The following is a 17754-nucleotide window of genomic DNA, read 5'->3' on the forward strand; positions in this document are numbered from 1 at the left end:
GAGCCTTATTGTTACCGAATCTGAACACCACCCTGTATCCTGGGCTCCTGGGGCCCTTCCACTAACATAGGCTGCGGGTGAGTTGTACGACGTCACGTGACCAGAGGGAGGCAGAGCAGGGAGGACCAGGTCTCCTGGCCCCCTGGGCGGTTCCATCAAGCCCGAAGGCCACAGCAGCTGCGTTCGATTTCCATTTCCTCTGCGCCCCTTCTGAAGTGGGAGGAGTTATGCATCTGGTACATGGAAGCGCGTTTACACTCGCACGGGCACTAATTGCGTGTTTTGTTCTCATTCCAGGAATCACTGACATGCAGTCCCTGCACAGCTTGCGGCCCCAGGACCTGCCCTGAAAGGTAAGCTTCCCATCGGGAAGAGCCCTCCTTCACCGCTGATTGGCATGCTTAGTTTCTATGGAAACAAACAGCAACAAGTTTTCAGGACCCATTGCCACCGTGAACTCACGTGTGATGGTTTTCTGAAGGCCGCGGTCCTGAAGGCAGTGACATGCACACGGAGGCCTGGCCGGAGGGAGAGAGGACTTCCCAGGGCTCTCTGCGGGGGGCTGGCTCCCGGAGGCAGCGTTTCTGTGGCTCTGAGCAATCTCAGAATTCAAAACTCCAGAATTGGGCGCCATGGAAAGGGGATTGGGAATAAAGGAGAACGCAGTAAATGTAGCCGCAGTTTTGCAAATGGTTTTACAAGAGAGGATGTTTCACAAGTGTGAAGTTAACGAGGCCCTGCAAATAGTCAGGACTTAAAGGGGAAACCTTCAGGAATAATCTGTCTCCACCGTTTCCCTTCATGAAAGATACAGATCTGAAAACATGCAGTGGTGTCTGCCGGCTCCCCAAGGCGCGTATCGGGGAGCACCATGGACGGGGTGCTATGGAGCACGGGGCTTCCTCTCTCACGGTCCCGGGCGTTAGAGTCTGAGCTCGAGGGGCCGGCGGCCGGCTCCCCCGAAGGCGCCAAGGGGCTCCGTCCTGGCCTCCTGGTCCTCGCAGTTCTTGGTGTTCCTTGTTTGAAGTTCCACCGCTCAGATCTCCCCATCCCCCTGCTTGTCTGTGTCTGATCTCCTTCTTGTCATAAGGACACCCGTCATGGGGTTAGGGGCCACCCTCTCCCACTGTGATCTCGTCCGGACGTGATCACCTCTGCAGGGACCCTTCTCCAAATGAGGTGGCTTTGGCGGTCAGGGAATTAGGATTTCAACGTCGCTCGTAAGGAAACACCGTTCATCCACAGCAGCATCTGTCCTTAAAGTGACCTTGACTGATGCTCACGTTGATGACGGTAAACAAGGCATCCGAGTGGAGAAAGAGCTCATTCCACGGGCACACACACACAGCAAAAGGCTGGATTATTTTAAAAGGTGCAATCATTATCTCTTGATGGCCACCTTATCTGCCAATCAAGATAGAAATACTCAGTTATTCTGTACAGGGATGGATGGCACCATGTACCAGTAAATATTAGCGTGTGATTTTGACTCTCAGGGAAGATAATTTTAAAATTGAGAATAATTTTAAAAATTTAGAAAAGAATGATTTTACGTATTCCTTCCATGTTGCTCATGACCCACGGTGGAGAGCGGCATTTTTCTGGGCCAGTGAGTATTGCTCGGTAACAAACAACCCCAACCCAAGGCTGAAAATGGGGGTCCCTCTTGTCTCTTTGGACTATGTCAGGTCAGCTGCTTGGGTCCCCCCTCACCCCCCAGGGGCGGTGTTCAGGCTTGGGGTTGGCATGTGGGCCCGAAGGCGGCTGCCATTCTCTGCGGGGACAGAGGGGAGGGAAGGATGGGGCTTGTCGGCTGCAGGGCCCAGGGTTCCTTTTGGGGTGAAGAACGTGTCCTGGACTCAGAGGGTGAAGATGGCTGTGCCACCTCCTTCCTGGGGCCTCTGCCTGGCTGCCTGGCTGCCCCGATAGAGCCGGCTGAACTGATGGCCCAGGGAGCTTGGCTAGGCTTCTGTGAGTCTGTCCCTGGTGAACCGGGGATCAGAGGTCCAGCGGCTGAGTGGGCCATTGAGGGGTCCTGGCATCCATCCATCAGCTAAGAGGACATATTCAGCCGTTGCTTTCAGAGGCCTGTGCTTCAATCCTTGCTCCCGTATTCGGGAAGATAAACTGGTCTTTTTGACGGTACCCCCTGCCCCCCATCTGTAAAGTGGAGACTAGCACGCTACATGGATTTGCATGGATTAAAGTTGCTTTGTTCATACCATAACCTCTAGTCCAACTTACACACGTGAAGCAAATGGGGTAAGATGGTCACATTTCCTTCCGTCTGTGTTTTCATCTTGTTATTAACCAATTAGAATTGATTAAGAAACGAATGCTGGTAGATGCGGCAACTCATATGAGCCTTAAAACTAAGATAATGGAAGAAACCAGACGATAGAGGACCACATGCAGCCCGACCAGCATGGCCCAGGGGTTGAGCATCGACCTATGAACCAGGAGGTCATGGTTAGATTCTCCGACAGGGCACTGGCCCAGGTTGTGGGCTCCATCCCCAGTGTGGGGCATAAAATATCTGTGGGGTTTGTAATCTCCCTGTCTGTCTGGGGTCAGTCCCCAGAGCCTTCCCCTGCCCAGATGAGGCCGCCTGTGCTGCGGGGAGCAGTAACACACGTGGGGGTGATGTTGGAGCTGAGAGAACACCCCGGTGGCGGACATTGAAATGTGCCCGCGCTGGCCTTTCCGAATAAGCCGCTGCCGGAATTCGCCCCTGTCCTTCGCCCATCACTTTGATTATCGGTGCGTCTTTTCCTGCAGGAGATAGTGGGGATTTCTTCTTTCACCTTTAGCTTTGTCTCTGAAGACGGCAATGGCGACCACCGTGTGGGCACTGAGAGGGTGGCTGAGGGGCTCCGGGGAATGTGTGATACATGGTCACATCAGGCAGGTGTCTGTCATCTTCGTTATGAAAAGGTGGCTGCCTGAGCCGCTCCCTGTGCCCCCGAGGCTGCTGGGGGCCACCGGCCATCCCTGTGGACAAAGGAGGGAGAGCAGGCGGCGTGCGTGGCCTTTGGGTCCTTGGTACCCCGGTCAGAGCATTTATTGGGCTCTGTTTCCGGAGCCCTGAGGTAGGATCCGGCGACTGGGCTGCAGGTGCACTGGGTAAGGGCCCTGAACTCTCAGTCTGCTCTCTGGCAGGGAGACATCTAACAAGTGAAGTGTTCAGACTGTGTGGGGTCCCGTGGAGACCAGGCAGGGAAGGCCAGGGTGAGGAGCCAGCGTCCAGGTTAGGGTCACTGCCCACTCGTGTGACCTGGGCTACCAGTCACGCATGGGCATCGGATTCCGTTGAACCTCCTGACGTGACCTTGGATCATGATGGGATGAGTCTTTCTGTTCTCCATCATGATTCTTAACCTGATATTTACTTTATCTGATGTGCACAGCGCCATACCCGCTTTCGTTATTAACATTTGCCTGGCAGTTCTCTCCTACTCGGCCTTCAACCCTCAGGTGTCACTGTAGGCCAGTCTCCTGTCAGTAGCATTGAGCTATGTTTTTTTTTGTTTTTTTTTAATCTGGTTTATTTTCTCTCTTTTACCCAGAGATGTGAATTGTTTGAACTTATTTTGACTCCCAAAATATTGTAACGTTCTCTCTACCATCTTATTCTGTGTCCGGTGTTCTGTGTCTGCATATATTGTGGTGGTTTTCGTGTGTGTCTCTGCATATTTTGTGTTGGTTTTCTGTTTCCATGTATTTCTTGTTCCCACCTGCTAACAGACTAACCTATTTTCCTTTATTCCACGATCCCTTCCTGTTACACTGGGCTCTCACTCTTTCGTTTTCAGCAGATTTCCTTAAAATGTAACCCGAGCAGTGCCCCGGTTTTGTTTTTGTTTTTTTTAAATATATTTTATTGATTTTGTACAGAGAGGAAGGGAGAGAGAGAGTTAGAAACATCGATGAGAGAGAGTCATCGATCAGCTGCCTCTTGCACACCCCCTACTGGGGATGTGCCCGCAACCAAGGTACATGCCCTTGACCGGAATCGAACCCTGGACCCTTCAGTCCCCAAGCCCACGCTCTATCCATTGAGCCAAACCCGTTTCGGCAGTGCCCCGGTTTTAATAACATTCTCCAATCAGACCTGTAGACTTCTAACTCGAATCCCGCCTCTCAGAGTTTCAAGTTACTGCTGTGTGCATAGTATTTCAGCTCAGCTTGATTTTCCTTCCAGCCCGTAATTATTAGTTTTATATTTAACATAATCAAGGCTCAACTTATATAGGTTTCCCTCTCATTTACCCATTTATTGTTCATCATTCCTTCTGGCTTCTCCCTTCCTCTGAGCTCAGGTCCCTCTGCCTCAACATGCCCAGATGTTCTCTCAATTGTAGACTGTTTAATATTGTTTTGTTCATGAATTGCCATTCTTCTGCTTTTCTGCATGGATAATGTTAAAGTATATTTGGAATTCCTAGTTGACAATGTTTTTCCCCTCGGTACTTTGAGGATAGGGTTACATTGTTTTCTGTTCTTTGTTACAGGAGCTAATTAGTCTTCTGTTGGCCAAACTGACAATCTTTTCTGGGATCTGTCTTTTCTTCTCTGTTTGCTTCTAAGGTTTTCTCTTTGTGACGGGAGCGCCACGCTCTCATTGTGATATGTTCAATTATGCATTTATTTTTAGTTTTTCTCATGTGGTGATTTTCAACCAAAAGACAAATTTCCCTTCTTATCTATCATTTATTTGAATATCGACATGAAACGTTTTGCTTGTTTGTCCTTTTCTGCATATCTAATTATACCTATTCTGGGCCATCTATTCCTCCTAGTCATAACTTATAGCGATCATTTCTTTTCTTTTTTTAATTCCTTTATATATCTCCATTTTGCATTCCGGGCAAATTTTTAAAATTCCTATTACGGCCTGGCCTGTGCCTTTCAGTGGTTAGAGCTTCAGCCTGTGGACTGAAGGGCTATAGGTTTGATTCCCAATCAAGGGCACATTCCTGGGTTGCAGGTTCCATCCCCAAGCCCCACTTGGGATGCAGGTGGACAGCAACCAATATACATGTCTCTCTCACATCGATGTATCTCTCTCTCTCCTTCTCTCTCCCCCTCCCTTCCATCGTCCCTCTCCCCTCCCTTCTTCTGCTCTTTCTCTAACGATTCATGAAAATATTCAGGTGAGGATTAAAAAAAAAATCCTGCTGAAACAGGTTTGGCTCAGTGGATAGAGCGTCAGCCTGCAGGTTGAAAGGTCCCAGATTCGATTCCGGTCACAGGCATGTACCTTGGTTGCGGGCACATCCCCAGTGGGGGTTGTGCAGGAGGCAGCTGATCAATATTTCTCTCTCATCGATGTTTCTAACTCTCTATCCCTCTCCCTCCCTCTCTGTAAAAGTCAATAAAATATATTTTTAAAAACCCTAGTCCAGTTTTTAAATCTGTTCTTCATCATTGTCTGCTCTGCTAGGTAACATTGTGTGTCAGTCCCGACAGCTAACTTCTGCTGCACTAGCAACCCCTCCCCTCCCCCCCCACACACACACTCTCCTGGGCTAGAGCACGGAGCTTATTTCTCCCTCGTGTCACCTGCCCAGCACAAGGTATCCGGGGGCTCCGCTCCTTGCTGGGCACAGGGACCCCCTGTGGGCGGAGTCACCGCCAGGCGGGAAATGAAGAGGACTGAGGGGCTGTGGACTGGGCCTGAAAACTTCTTCCCAAAGTGGGTACATGCCAGCTTTGCTTCCATATTGTTGGCAAAGGCAGCCACACGGTCAGGGTGACTCCGAGGAGGCAGGGAAATACAATATTAACGTTTTCCCAGAAATGAAGGAGAACCAGAATACTTGTGAGAAGCACTTAATGGCAACCTCAAATGGCCATTGGCTTTCAAACATGTCAATAACCATTTTTTGAGAAGTTCTATTTGGCTTGTTTTTCTCAGTGTGTTTTTCTCTTTTTAACCATAATATTCTGTATTTTGTGGTGGGTCCCACTCCTTTTTATCTGCAATCACTTTAAACTCTCATTGTCTACCCACGCTAGTAATCACGTGTTTCTGGTGCTTCCATTGCATGTTCTGTGTCCCAGAAATTACAATCAAGTGTTTGTCGGTTGCTCCCATCCTTTCTGCAGTGGCTTCTTCTCCTCCCCTGTAGGTGATCATTGTATCCATGATCTCATGTTAGGTATTTCCCCCTGGAGGGATGCTTGCACCCTAGGTTGTGAAAGCATGCCCCAGGGTTTGCATTTATCCATGTCCTGGGATTTGAAGTATCCCACACCCGTTCTGTGTAAGGTTCCTACATTTCCTGAGTTGTATACATTTAGATAGATCCTCTCCCTCGGGGAAGTTTTTGGTCTCAATTTGTTGGAGGGACACCTTGAACCCCGGGCAGAGAGCAAAATTCCTTATTCATTCTTGAGGCCAGGTTGCCTAGTTTTTCTAGTTTCCTGTCATGGAAACTAGAAGTTTTGATCTATTTTCCTCTGTACAGTATCTGATGGGATGTTAACGCCCTGGCTCACAGCCCCGGTCCTGCAGCAAAGCTCAGCCCAGTGGTCGGCAAACCGCGGCTTGCGAGCCACATGTGGCTCTTTGGCCCCTTGAGTGTGGCTCTTCCACAAAATACCATGGTTTGGGCGAGTCTATTTTGAAGAAATGGCATTAGAAGAAGTTTAAGTTTTAAAAATTGGACTCTCAAAGGAAATCTCAATCATTGCACTGTTGACATTTGGCTCTGTTGACTAATGAGTTTGCCGACCACTGGCCTAGCGTGTCTGTGAACATGGGCTGACATGTGCTGGTGATCTTAGCCACCTTCAGAGGTCACTCTCATTTTTTTAAGCGTGACAGGTTTTTTGACACTTACTTGTATTTTATCCACTAGTTTTCTGTTTGTAGGTGGGTGGTGGTCTACATTATTAGTTGAGTCCACCACCTTTTCAACACTAGAAATTTCCCGCATCAACTTTTTAATCTCTAAGAAACTGTCCAAATCACAATGATCTCATAATCATCTCTCTACGAATTAAAGGGAAGAAAAAAACAGACTGAATATCAGGGCTCATGGTTTCCTTCCACCTTGACATTGGCCAGCTGTGCGATGTTAGAGAGATCATTACATTTCACAGGCCTCGTTTTCTCGTCTAGAAAACAAGAATTTGGGACCGGATGCCTTTGATAAATCGGTTCTCGGCTTTAAGCTCAGCAGGTTTGGAATTGACAGGTGTTTAGGAAATAACCTACTTTATCCCAACATTCTAATACTTAGTTATTTCATTGTTTTCACTGGAATTCTTTCTAATTTACATAATTTCAAAAATGGAGTGGTCAGCCCTCTTGTAAAGAACCGTTATGTCTCTTGGCGGCGATGGAATGACTGAAATTAGGTTTGCTATCAGGAGAGCCTCAAGCAGTCACATTACAATCCAGGGTTTGTCGATTGCTCTCAGATACTTCGTAAGGCCTTTCAATGTAAGCACGCACCATCGCTCCTCTCGTAAGGAAAAGAGAAATTAGGGCACGTTTTCACTCCGTTGTGTTTACACTAAGACATATGGCAGCTTGTCAAAATGCAGAGCAAAGTTTTTAGAACATCTAGTACAGCCGCCCTTCCGATCGCACATGTGATCGGGAATAGAAACGTCGTAGATCACCCCAAACAGCGGGTAATTCCCGGCAGAGCCTCCCCTTTAAAAGTGGTCCCCAGGCCACAGACTCTCAGGGTCTGAGCATCGCTGTCAAAGATGTACTAACAAATAGGACCCAAAGGCCGAGGAATTGCTGTCAGTGTGGGCCTAAAAGTTTTAAAGGAAAAAAAAGAAAAAAGAAAAAAAATATATATATATCTGTCTAAAGACGGTACAGAATGTTTCTTTAACCTCCAAGCTTCCGGGATCGATGGGCTGTTTGCAAACGCTTAGCTGGCTCTGGCCTCCCCACACGTGGACACTGATGAGGTTACTCCGTGGAGACATGCAGGTACAAAGCGGAACCAGATCTCAGAGGAGAGCTGCGGGCAATAGGAGGAGCCGAGTCCTGGAAACAAGCAGGACCCGCTAGAGAAATCGGAGAGGCTCCTGGGGGGTTTGAAAGGAAGCCGCTGCCACCTGTGTCTGAAAGGGGTGAAATTTCATCGCAGGGGGTGGGGATGGGGGAGGGATGGCCAGGTACCGCTGGGGAGCCGGGCGGGGGCAGGGCATGGCCATGAGAACAGAGTACCCTCCCCCAGTGTCAGAACTACTCCCAAGGGAGGCAGGCCCTGGTCTCAAAGGCCAAGGACCGGCGGGGCCTTAGAGAAGCAGTGGGGATGGTTTTTCCGTTTAAACCCCTGGGAGAGAGAAGATTGGGGGAGAGGAAAGCGGCCTGGGTCCTGCCTGGAGGAGAAGGAGGCCCTCAGAGGAGAGAATCACAGTGTCTCCAGGCAGCAGGGGACTGAGCATGTTGGAGAGGACAGACGTGAGGCGCCCCCTGGAGGTGCTCTGGAGCAGGGACAGCGGCAGTGGGAAAACAGGTGCAGGCACAGCCGCCCAATACTCGCACCCTCACCTGGCCTCCAGGGGGAGGGCAGTGGCAGGAAAATAAAACCTCGGCAAGTGGTTGCTGGCAGCGACATGAAAGGGATGTCAAAGTACACGGGACACGTTTGTCCTCCTGCTCATGGTTTCGCACAAAAGCCAGGCATCAGCAGGAGAGAGCCGTGTGCGGCAGGAGCTGACACAGTCATGATGCTGAAATGAAGACTGAGACGGAGTGGCCGTGGAGGGGGTCCTGCCTCATGCCCCAGGAGCTGTTTCCCACCGAGGGTCAGCGCCCCCTCCTCTCTCCTCGTGGCTTCTCGTCCGAGAACGAGCTGCTGCTGAGCAGCTCTCGGTCCATATGTTACTGCTGCTTGTGCATGGAGTTTCCTCAGGGATTATCCGATGTCTCACTAACCAAGGGACACTCATGCAAAGAAAAGATGGGGAGCGGAGCAGGCAAATGGCACCCTGTTTTGTGGGGCAAAGATAGGGAGTCCCAACCTAGGAGGCCGCCCCCCACATGGACGGGGTGGGCTCGGACTGGAGTGGGCACGGACCAGATGGGCACGGACTGGAGTGTGCATGGACCAGGTGGGCACGGATGGGGTGGGCACAGACTGGGGTGGGCACAGACCAGGTGGGCACAGACCGGGTTGGACACAGACCAGGTGGGCACGGGTCGGATGGGCATGGACCCGGGCCTGTGCTGGGCAGTCTGATCCCAGCAGGGGGCAGCGGCGCTGAGCCGCGGCGGCTGGCGCTGCCGGGATCACAGGGGAACGCGGGCGGATTGCTCCCAGGTCCGGGCGCCGCCAGCAGCCTGCCAGCCTGGCTTCTTATCACCAGCCAGGGCTCCCGGCGAGGCGAGAGTCCCACTTGACAAGCAGACAGAAGCCATTTGGGGAAAATACAAATGAAAAGGCTCTAAGCTCAAAATAGAGGCATTGGCAGCAGCGGGAGGCTGCGGTATCCATGTGTCAGATGCCACGGGGGAGGCGGCCTCCCCGGGGACAGGGCCTGCTGTGTCGCTGGCTGCATCATCTACTTAAAGCGCCAGCATCCTCTGAGCGCTCAGAACCTTCAGCTGTGCGAATCCGCCTTTTTCTCAAGGGGCTTCCGCATCTGTCCGAACTTCTGACCTCCGAGAAGAGGTGTCTCGATGGAATAGTACTCACATGTTAAGGTTAAAAATACAGAGACGTGAAGAATTAGAGATGTTTTGCCTAATATCACCTATCGAGTCAGTGGATGAGCCAAACTGAACGAGTCCGGCAAAGACTCAGTTCCCTGGACGGTACCAGCCCCTCACAGGGCCTGCCGCCACGCTGGGCCGGAGCCAGAAGCAAGGTCAGGTGCGCAAGCAGGACCCTGCGGTCTGTTGCATCCGTCTGTCTCTCTGTCTGCCATGCAGTTTCCTTTTGCTTTGCAGATTCTGCTTTCTGGGTTCCGTGTACGGTAGTCAGTTAAAAGTGGGTACCCAGCCCTGTACTAGCAGGACTCACCGGCTCCGGGTCTAAGGTAGTTCCTGCTCGCTGATCAGCAGTTCCACAGAGAAAGGACCCCACTTCCGTCACTTCTCGGGGGGAGGAGACACTGGACTGCCTCCCTTAGGCCTGGCGCTGGGAGGGTTCTTCTGAGAGCCAGGGCTCTGGGCGGAGCGAGCAACCCGAGGGTTTTTTACATTTGTTTTTCCTGATTTTAGAGCATGAGGGAGCGCGATAGAGTGCTGGACACGTTGACGAGAGAGAAACATCCACGGGCTGCCTCCTGCACGCCCCCTACTGGGGTCGAGCCCTCAACCCGGGCATGTGCTCTGACCAGGATTCAAACTGGTGACCTCTTGGTGCATAAGATGACGCTCAACCACTGACCCACACAAGCTGGGCAGAGGATTTCTCTCCTCTTCAGCAAAATGCCCTGAGTTAGAGCGTTGATGTAACGCACATGTGTCAAACACAAGGCCCGCGGGCCAAATCCAGCCCGCCAGGCCTTGCAATGTGGCCCGCACCGCGCTGTCATCACTGCACTCCGCTGTCAGTTTATGGCATTGTCAGTTTATGACTGTTCAGTAAACCATTCGGCCCACAATTTAGGCTGTATTTTAGAATTTGGCCCCCTCTCTGATTGAGTTCGACACCCCTAATGTAACGGAAACTCAAGGGAGAGCAGGGCTTATCCCAGTGAATGTGTCATCTGAGCACTGGCCACCAGGGGCGCCACTTCTCCTGCCTGGAGCTCCCTTCTGGGTGGTTCCTGCTGGTCCTTTACCGAAGACCATTCAGTATGAGGCTCAGGGTGTCCACCCCACTGCTGACACCACCTCCAGCTGTGGAGGAGGGAAGGGCAGGTGGTCACCAGCGCTGGCCAGGCAGCGTGCCCCGCCGTGTGAGGAAAAGGGGGGAGCAGGCCGAGGCTGCCCTTGGCTGTGGGCTTCTCTGACGTCTAGCTCTGCACTAAGTCACAGAGAAGCATTTCCCAGGAGACAGCTCAGCTAAAGACTTGCCTATTGTGCCCGGCCGGTGTGGCTCAGTGGTTGGGTGTCGACCTAGGAACCAGGAGGTCATGGTTTGATTCCTGGTCAGGGCATGTGCCTGGGTTGTGGGCTTGATCCCATGTAGAAGGCGAGCAGGAGGCAGCCGATCCATAATTCTCTCTCATCACTGATATTTCTCTCTCCCTCTCTCTTCTTCTCTCAAATCATAAAAACACTTAAAAAGGACAAAAAGACTTTGTCTATTTTTACTAGAACTTCCAAGACTGCCAAGGCCCTCCCATGTCTGCGAGGCACAGGCCCAGGGGCCTGTGGGTTATTACAACTTCATACGGAGACGGAGACCAGTTCTTCGCAAACCTCCTCTGCCCCCAGGGCCCTGGGGAGGCCTGTTAGAAACCCAGGCTCCGCTCGGAGGCGGGCAGGCCTGAGCATCGGGGTTTCTTTCTCACGGGCTGGGGGGCAGCCTGTGCTCCGAGCGGCACTGACACAGACGCTGTGGCCGCGTCCAGGACCCCTGGGCTCTGCTTCCAGGGGACGTGGCTGCCGTGGGCCACGTGCCGCCCTGGGCCTGGTTCCGTGCCGCCGGGATGACACCTGGGTGCACTCATTGGCCCTGGGGGCCTGCATGTTTGTTCTCTCGTGTGCGCTTTAGTGAAAACGCCTGCCTGTGTGGCCTGAATTCACCGTCACCGTCTGGTTCCCAGCTCGAGCAGGTACCGTAAACATAAACAGACGGGAGGGCGACAGATTTATCTGTGAATCAGCCAAGCTTTTTCCACGCGAAGCCCAGGGTGCGGAGAGAGGCTTGATTGATACTAAAATTCTGACAGCCGGGAGTATATTTTCAGCAACGAGAGGTGTCGCCGGGCTGAGGGGGACCGGGAGAGTGGAACACAGATTTATTAAGCACCTTTCCGGTGAGTGGGCTGTGCCTTTTCTCCATGCAAAAATAATAGTCATCATTCCAATCATGCGATCCCCCAACATGCCGTTCAGCCGCCCCCGCCCCTCCCCGCCGTGTCTGCTATCGGCTGCGGCATCTGTAAATCCCAACTCCTGTGTATTCAACAAATTTCTCCGAGAACACAGGCTCCATCATATTTCAGCGAGCGGTTTTGAAAATCACTCCAGCTGCCGTCTTTTGTGTAATAAGATACATGATTTGTACACTTAGCGCCTGATTGATGAGCCTGCCGTGTGACACGCTCGGTGGTTAGGGAACATCTGTTTACCCCCGCGCGGCGGCGTTCCTACCCGGCGCGGAGCGTCTTCGGGGGCACAGCCATCCTTCAGGCTCCCAGCCTTCCCTACCGGCGCCGTCTTCGCGACGCTGGGCGAGAAGGACACACGGAGTCCCTCTGCTGGCGGCGCTGTCCCAGCGCCCCTGGCCGACTGAGCCACAGCCCGTCTCGGACCAGCTCCCCTGAGAGCCTCCACCCGCACCTCCAAGGAGATGCCATGTCCACGTGCAAGGTCACGTGGGTGCGTGAGGGCAGATTGACAGGCCCTGACCCCGTGCCTGGCATAGGAAATGTCCTTCCTCCCCCGGACCCTCAGGGGTCCTCAAACTTTTTAAAGTGGGGGCCAGATCACGGTCCCTCAGAGAGCTGGAGGGCCGGACTATATGAACTACTAATTCCTACTGTAACACCTCGGCTGCGCTCACTGCCCAAAAAACCTGGCGGGCCGGATCAGACTCCTCTGCGGGCCGCATGTGGCCCGCGGGCCGTAGTTTGAAGACCCCTGCGTCTAACACCTCTAGGAATGAACCATACATAGCGAGACGGCCATTCTCTTTACCTACCTCTGGAACCTAGCATGCTCCTGTAATGGAGGCAAGTTTTCATTGTAATCAAAACGGGTGGATTCTTTGGACAAACTTGCTGACTTGCTTGGGAAGAATAACTGCTTTCCAGGACCAGCTAAGAAAAGATTGTGTGTGTGTGTGTGTGTGTGTGTGTGTGTGTGTATTTATTTATTTATTTTTTTTTTTAATTAAATATTATCTGTGTACATATCTTACCATTGCCCCCGCCCCTCCCTTAAGAAAAGACTTTCTATGATACGCTCTCTCTATTTTCTGCTTCCCGATGAACATGAGTAACTCGGGGCTGGTGGACAGCGAGGGCACAGCGTCAGGACAAGAGTCGGGCCGTCACCTTTCTCCTTGCGGCCCACGGGGATCAGCCGTCTAGACTTCCCAGTTTTGTGCAATCGCTGCGGGGCTGGAGCTGGGTTTGGGTTTTGTACACATCGTTTGTTATCCCGATGTTGTTACCACCAGGAAAGCCCCTTTTCTGAAATGCCAGAGGGACGAGGAAGGAACGCTCTGCCTGGTCCAGGCGTGGGTGTGCGTGCAAGAGCGTGAGTGGCTGCTTGTGTACACCAGCCCGCCGTGTGGACAGACACCTGCAGCCCCCGCCGCGGCCATGAGGAAAGAGATGTTCTTGTTTAAACTCCGCAGCATTTCCTTTGTGTCTCCTGCGCTGTGGGGGCCTGTCATACGCCCTCACCACACACCCTCCTCCTCCGTGTGCAGAACCAAGACTGTTTTAATACAGGATCTGTATTCATGGCATCCGGCCGGGACGGTGTCACCAGGGAGCACTCGGTGACGTCTGCACTTTCCCCAGCTGCCCCTCCACACCGGGGGCCGGGCGCTGCGGGGTGTGACTGGGGAGCGAGCAGGGGCAGCGGGGCACCTCCTACCTCGCCCAGGCCGCCTCCACCAGCAGCAGCATCAGCCCCAGCGGTCAGGAGAGAAACCTGCTCTCCATCGCGTCCTAAGCCGCCCTGTGACCTTGTCGTTGGCTGCTCATAACAGAAAGGAGAGTTATGTCTGTGCGTCCGCAGCTGAACTTACTACCCGCTGAGCAGTGAGGCTGGGACTTCCGTGCTCTGCTCCACGACAAAACCAAGTCTCTCCTTTTGCCAAATAAAAGCAGTTTCACCTAAAGTCGCTGAAGAAACCGCATCGCCCTGGTGTGAGGACGGGAATGTTGATGGCAGACGGGGCCCCTGGTGTCCCTGCCCAGCAGCCCCGGGCTGTGCCTGGATTTCGGTGGGATCTCTTCACCTCGCTGTGTGGGGAACATGGTCACATTCAGCCGAATGCTGTTTGGGAATCAGGCGATCTCGGCTTTGAACTTGAGGCTGAGGCCAGTTGGCCTGCACCTGCCTTCCTGACCCTCTGAGCCATTTTCCATAAACTGGAAACACTGCCTGCTGTGTGGGTCCGGGTATGGGCAGGTGCCCAGTGTCAGGTAGCAGCCGCTGACCTGCAGCATGGGCCCGTCCCTCCCTCCTCCCCACCCCCACCCGCTGGCAGAGTCACTGCATCGGCTGTTTTTCTGTTTTTGTTGCTTTTCTTTGTCTCCCAGCCTCACCAAGTGTCGGTGTGTCCCCGGAGGAAGTGCCAGAATCTTTGAAAAGCGATGACAATAGAATTTCCATTTTCTAAACTCTCCCGTGTTCGCCTGAGCCAGGTCCTCTCCACGGGACCCCCGGCATTTTCCGACAATGTGGCCGCCCCAGAGCTTTTCATCTGGCTGAGCCCCGGGAGGAGCTAGGCAGTCCCAGTGCCCGCCTCGCTTAAGAAGCAAACGAAGTCGGGGATCGTGCGCGGCATTTTGTTTGGGAAGTTGCAAGTAAGAGGAAAAATTATGCAAAATCCGATCCTGTGAGTCTTGTTCGCTGGTAATTGGAAGCACCTATTAGCGATTCCAGCGAAGTTAAGGGGAAAAAATTCCATTGTTACTATTTTTAAGAGAGAACTGCCTGGCGAATGTAGGCCATTGCCAAGACGATGCCAAGTCTGACTCCTTTCCTTTCCTTTCCCTTTCTCTTTCCTTCTCTTCCTCCTTCCTTCCTCTCTTTTCCTTTCTTTCCTTCTGTGTGTTTAGTTCTGCATCAAATATACTATTTTTATAATCCACAGAATAGCAATGATAACAGTCCGACTTACCTTTGTATTGGAGATGTTTTTCTAACCGCTTCTTTGTCCTCTGGGGGTAAGGAGGTGACAGTCGGTATTTTGTGTTCCGTGTGGCCTGCACAGCTCTCAGAGCTCCTTCCTGGGAGAAGAGCTGGCGAGGGGATCAGAAAGGGTGGTGGTGAGTACAGGTAACAATACCCCCGCGTCCCTTTGTCCTCCTCAGGCCTGGCATTTTCTTTCACCCGCACTTCCTGTGTCCTTTCTAAAGATTCTTGTTCTCGACCCATGACTCTTCTTAGTCCCTCGTGGGGATTAATGTGTCCCGTTAACTATGACGTGGAAGTGTTCTCAAAGTCACACAGGATACCAGACCCAATGGTTGTGCAGGCCTTACAGGGCCGTGGGCCAGAGGTTCCCCACCCCCGCTGGTGGAGGAAGATCAGTAGAACTGAAGGGTGAGACTGGGTCACCTGTGAGTGTCTGAGGATGTCACTGTTGCAACACCCAAGTGTAAGGTCATGGCCACACATGGCTCTCTCCTCCTTCCTGGGGGACTCAGGTAGAATGAGGCCCAGAAAGGTGTGCAGACTCCTGACGCCAAGGGAAGAGTTAGACAAGGATGGGTCGGGACCGGACGCTGCAAACTCTTCAGAATGATCCTCTGCTTAGAAGGTGCTGCTCAGAGCAAGCAGGTTTGGGTTTTTGTCCACCCCAGTCCCACTTACCCCCCCAAAAAAACAACATGGTTTTTAGCATTAGGCAACATTTCACCTGCTCCCAGCATGCGTTACATTTTCAGTGTGCTCATGGGTTCTCACGAGGACTGGGGGGGGTGGCAAAGGAAGGGACAAAAATACAGGGTGTCCCCTAAACATGTAGACACGCATTAACAGCTGATGGCTCGATTGATGTGCCTTTGTTTTCAGAGCTAACCTGTTGGGATTAATGATCATTCTAAGTGTGTGTACATTTGGGGGGACACGCGCAGTATTTGGTATCCGACACAAATGAGAAAGCCTGTGTCATCATATCCGGGTGGGTCGATGGCCCAGGAAGTGCCCCGCAGAAGTCCAGTAAAGAATTCCGGTTCTAGAAAGTTCTTTCTGTAAAGGTCAGCCTCATTAAGGCCTCAATGTCGAACCCACGGAAAGCAGGTGCTATTGTTAGAGGCTCCCCACAGCCACCGGGATGGCGTTTCGCTCGCAGTCCAAACGTTTTGTGGGTGATTTGGAAAAGCTTCAATGATCTTTTCAGGGGGGTGCGCTCTGACTGGAATGACAGCTTAGCGATAGGAATGGTCTCCTGGCCACAGTGAGGGGAGAAGCGTCTGTTCTCCCTGCAGGAGATTCATGCCGCTCCGGTGCGGTCCCCGGCAGGTGCGTTTACAACACGCGTGACCTCTGACAAGCCCGGGGAGGGTTCCCAGGGCAGGGGACCCCTGGGCACTGGTTTCCGGTCTCTGTCCCCTGGTCAGGGACTGAACTGGTCTGTGCCGGAACCCCAGACAGAGCGCCGGTGGGTGGAGGTCAGTGTGCGTGTGGCTCCCCTGCAGGGAGCCTGGCTCAGGGCTGTGTGAAGCAGGGAGACTAACACCTGGACAGCAGAGTGCGTCTCCCCTTCGGTGTCATGTCAGCTGTGGTACTGTGACCAGCTGTGGGCTTGCCAGGGAGGGTTCTGTGAGTCTGTAACCACGTGAGCATCGCTCACCTGTCCCTGCCTGTGCTCACCTGTTTGTATCATGTCTGTGCTCAACTGTCCATGTCTGTGCCCACCTGTCCATGTCTATGCTCACCTGGCCCCTGTCTGTGCTCACCTGTCCGTGTCTGTGCTCATCTGTATGTGTCTGTGTATGCTCACCTGTTTGTATCATGTCTGTGCTTGCCTGCCTCCTTCCTGTATGTGCTCACCTGTCCATGTCTGTGCTCACCTGTTTGTATCATGTCTGTGCTCACCTGTCTGCGTCTGTGCAGAAGGCAGGCACCCCACGTTCCTGGCGGGCCCTGAGGGGTGCGCCCACTGGGTAAATGCGGCCTGCTGCTAATGGGCCGTAATGAGCAGAGGCTATGAAATATTTATACTCGAGTCATTAAACACGCTTGACCATGAGGAAATTAGAACGTCTCAAATGCCGAAACTATCATAAATATAGAAAATATAAATGCGTGTTTAAATTTTTATCTAACGATGGAATGAAAGAAAGATCACGTTCTTCGTGCTCTGTATACTAATCGAGTGTGGCAGCTTGAAGGACGGATAAAAAATGGGGGAAAGATGAATGGCTTTCTGAAACGCTGGGCCCGTACCGGCTCTGAGGGAGTGCGTACGCCCCAAGCTGTGACTTCCGTTCACACTCTCACAACACTGGGTCATTGCCACACGGAGCGCTTCCTTCCAAAACCGGAATGCCATCGGCACTCTGCGGAGCCGGTGATATCTGAGCGGTTATTGTGCACAGCTGCTCCGGAGGGTGGTCGGGGACCAGGTCTGACGTTTGAAATCCATCAGCCAGTTGAAGGCAGTGGACAGTTTCCAATGTTTCTCACTAATGGCCCTTCTTTCCCACAATAAGAACTGCTACCTTAGCCCTGGCCGGGTGCTCAGCTGGTTAGAGCGTCTTCCACACACCGCAGGCACAGGCCGCAGGCTCCCTGGCAGGGCGCATGCCCAGGTTCGGGCTCCGTCCCTGCTTGGAGCACATGCAGGAGGCACCTCTTTCACATCAATGTTTCTCTCTGTCTCTCTCCTCTCTCTCTCACTTTCTAAAATCAATTTTTAAAAATTGCTACCTGCAGATATTGTGTGAGCCATTGTTCTCTGTTAGAGACGTGAC

General features: G+C 52.5%; 1 protein-coding gene across 6 annotated transcripts in view; it reads left to right on the plus strand.

The window, feature by feature from the left end:
* Positions 1-17754, plus strand: part of CNTN4 (contactin 4) — a 315102-nt gene that overhangs the window by 85622 nt on the left and 211726 nt on the right. For all 6 annotated transcript variants that reach the window (XM_084902270.1, XM_084902274.1, XM_084902275.1 and 3 more), the window contains exon 2: positions 298-353. The gene's annotated coding sequence lies outside the window, so the exon portion shown is untranslated. The remainder of the gene's footprint in view (positions 1-297; positions 354-17754) is intronic.

Source organism: Pipistrellus hanaki, assembly GCF_964339955.1.
Source record: "Pipistrellus hanaki genome assembly, chromosome: 13".
Classification (NCBI taxonomy): Eukaryota; Metazoa; Chordata; class Mammalia; order Chiroptera; family Vespertilionidae; genus Pipistrellus; species Pipistrellus hanaki.